A 3,857-nucleotide genomic window follows, 5' to 3' on the forward strand; every position below is an offset into this window, starting at 1 on the left:
CATTGCACCTGGTAAGTTCATCTCTGAGCATCACTGCACCCCATAGTCAATGGTCCACATCATAGCCCAGACTCTCTCACGTTCCATCCAGTGGGCCCTGGGGGGATCTACAGTGTCCCGTAATTGTCCGTGAAGCAAAAATGCAGTACACTTTCATCCCTCCAGTACCTACTTTAATTTTATAGATACACAATTACTTGTATTAAATAATTTACTGCTGAGAATTCAGGTAGCATATTCCATATTCAAAACTGAAACCAGGAAATATATCAAAAAGTCAAATGATTTTTTTTAAGAAAAACAGAAGAAACAGGTATTTTGCTGTAGAAAATTTCAGGAGATGGAATTTTGGAAATTAGGCAAAGAGCAGATTACCTTTCTATAAACTCATAGAAGTATCTAGATTTAGATTTCTCAGTGACTGATCTCTGCTAATCATGAGTAAACTTCTGATTTTGAGACAAAAACATTCCTTTTATAGAAAGAATGCTTCTCTGTTTTTTAAAGTCCTGCTTTAAAATGTATTCACCAAATGCCATGTATGTATTCACCAAATGCAATGAATGTGCCACAATGATGAAAGAAGTTGATGTGGGAGGATTAGGTGGGGTGGGATGGGATGTGGGGTACAAGGGAATTTTTTATATTTTTTAATGTAACATTTTTCATGATCTATGTATCTTCAAAAAAAGACAATAAAAATGTAAAAAAAATAAAGGCCTGCTTTATGCCCTTGTTTCTAAGACTGTAGATAAAGGGGTTCAGCAGGGAAGTGACCACTGTATACATCACTGTGGCTATCACACCTGTACCATAAAAGAAGAACACTCCTGAGAGGTGAGACCTACAAGCAGAAAATGCTTTATTCTTGCTCTCAGCTTTTGAAATTGTCAAAATAAAGATACAATCTTAGAGTAAGAAAAACAATCCCAGTGTCTGGAATAACACCTAGAATTCCAGCTGTAAAATACATCACTATATCATTGAGAAGGGTGTCAGAATAAGCAAACTGGAACTTCTGATTAAGTTTACAGAAAAAGTGGGGGACTTCCAACTCTGCACAAAAAGACAAATGCAAAATCATTAAGCCATGTAAAAGAGAGTTCAGAATACTCAGTAACGATGAGACCAACAGTAGAAGGCCAAGAACAAGGGGTTCATGATGACTGTAGTGTAAGAGGTGGCAGATGGCCATAAAGCAGTCATAGGCCATTGCAGCCAGGAGGAAGTTGTCTAATCCTGCCAAAGGCATGAAAAACTACATCTGATTGAGGCAGTCTTCATAAGTTATGATTTTGTTTTCTGTATAGATGTTCAGCAGCATCTTTGGCACAGTGGTTGTGGTGTAACAGATATCTGTAAAGGACAGGTTAGAAAGGAAGAAGTACATGGGTGTGGAGAGGTGGGAGTCAGAAATGATGACCAGGATGATAAGCAGGTTTCCAAAGGCAGTGACCAGGTATATGGAGATGAGCTGCCTGAAGAGGGACTGCATTTCTGTATTTTCTGTGAGACCCAGGAGGGAAAATTCTAAAGTTCATGTTTGATTTTCTGATTCCATGTAGCTGAAGAAACTGCTAGAAAAGTGACCACAGCAATGTAATGTAGCCAAAAACAGCTATCAACAATATAATATAAATGCAATGGTATGCACTGAAAACACATTAAATTACTTATTTCTCAATTATTATATATAGATGTAGTGTTCTTTATATGAAACTGCTTCTCCTTGATGCTCTTGCTGACTAGTCATCCTTGTACATAATTGTAAGTATTTTTTCAAATCACCACTTCCACAACAAATTTCTTAGACTTTATTTTATTCAACATACATTGTGACTAGTTATTTTGTGCCATGTGATGAAAACTTGAAGTATTAGATATTGGAAATGGGAACACAATATTTTGAGTGTAATTAATATTACCAACTTGTACACTTGAAAATTGATAAAATGAAAAATTTTGAGTCCAATGCAGGTTACTACAATAATGATTTATTTTAGATCACAGTAATGCACATATGCAATATATGGTACTCCTACATATTCAACATGAAACCCTTTGTCCCTTCCCAATGATTTTTTTACATGTTCATGTTGGATATGTGGGAGTACCATATATTGTATATGTGAAATATTGTATATGTGATCTAAAACTTTGTGAAGACAAACAATAATTAGAAAAAAAAGAGAAAGAATGTAGACACTGAGGAAGAAATGGAAGAAATTGCCTTGCCACTGTACATACAGGGCAACACCTATAGCAGTGATGAAAGGCAAAATGTCAAAAACAAAGCTTTTTCATTTTTTCATTTTTTTCAGTTTTTCATTTTTTTCCACTTTTTGATGCCCCAATTTATTTTTCCTTTATTTAATTTTTCTAATGTATTCTATATCTTACCTTTAAATGCATCACTATATTACCTTTTACTATTAATGGAACCTGGCAATATATTAGGCTTCTTTTTTCAAAGAAGTTTTGAACTACAGAGAGGTTCAACTATGGCAGGTGAGGAACACTGGTGTGGGGTGTTATTGATGAGGGCACGTGGTTGGGAGGGAGTTCTCCAGGGCATGTATAAAGAGTATATAAAAATATTTGGTTATTTTCATAGTGGTTTCAGTTAAAAATGACAACTGAGGGAGTGCTGAGTTCGTAGCCAGGAGAGCTCTGTCACATTCCCCAATGGAACAACAACAATCCCCCAAGTGCAATGGCAAAGACCAATGAAGACAGAAGGTCCAACAATGAGCCCTTGATACTGATGGCTACAATTGTGACCCTGTGCGCCTGAAATATGAACTAGGCCTCCTGTGAGCATCCATGTTGCTCAAATGTGGCCGCTCTCTAAGCCAAACTCAGCATGTAAATGCATTACCTTCCCCCCAGTGTGGGACATGACTTCCAGGGATGAGCTTACCTGGCACTGAGGGATTACTACCAAGCACCAGCTGATGATATAACTAGAAAAACCCCTTGAATAAAAGGGGGAAATGATAAAGACAAATGAGTTTATATGGCTAAGAGACTTCAAAATGAACCAGGAGGTTATCAGAGGGTTGTGCTTACACACATCTCAGCAGGATCTCAGTGACAGCCAAAGTAAATACAACCCCAGGTAGTGGTGCCCCTGAGGGCTGAGGAGACACCCAGGTCCATGGTCATAGCTTACTGGCATTCCACTATAGAATTACTGTGACTCTAGCAATGGAAGAAATTATATCATTGATGTGGAGACAGTGGCCATGGGAGTTGTTGAAGACAGGGATAGGGAAAAAGAGGTGTGATATGGGGGCATTTTGGGGACTTGGAATTGCCCTCAATGATATTGCAGGGACAGAAGCGGGACATTATATATCCTGTCATAACCCACTGAATGGACTGGGAGAGAGTGTAAACTACAATGTAAACTATAATCCATGCTGTGTAGCAATGCTCCAAAATGTACTCATCAAATACAATGAATGTACCACAGTAATGAAAGAAGTTGTCATTGTGGGAGGAGTGGGGAGTGTGGGGAGAGGGGCATATGGGAAACTCATATTTTTTAATGTGACATTTTGTGTGATTTATGTATCTTTTTTAAAAAGATAATATAAAAAGGAAAAAATAGTGACTTTTGCAGCATACAGTTTTTGAAAATTTTATGAAAAAAACACAGTAAATTAAAAATAAAAAAATAATTTGTAAATAAATAAATAAGTGAACCTATTCCATTTTTATTTTATATGGAAGACTCAATATTTGTAAAATGAACTTCTTCCCAAAATGATCGATATACTCAACCCAATCTCATTCTAAATACCAGCAAGTCATTTTGTGAATATTGACAAATCAGTTCTATAGATTCTATGGAA

The 3,857-nt window shown here is 36.8% G+C and overlaps 1 pseudogene; it reads right to left on the minus strand.

Annotated features, from left to right (window-relative positions):
• Positions 1-672: 672 nt before the first annotated feature.
• Positions 673-1,561, minus strand: LOC139439097 (olfactory receptor 7A10-like; annotated as a pseudogene).
• Between the last annotated feature and the right edge of the window lie 2,296 nt (positions 1,562-3,857).

This window comes from Dasypus novemcinctus, chromosome 6 (assembly GCF_030445035.2).
Source record: "Dasypus novemcinctus isolate mDasNov1 chromosome 6, mDasNov1.1.hap2, whole genome shotgun sequence".
Lineage (NCBI taxonomy): Eukaryota > Metazoa > Chordata > Mammalia > Cingulata > Dasypodidae > Dasypus > Dasypus novemcinctus.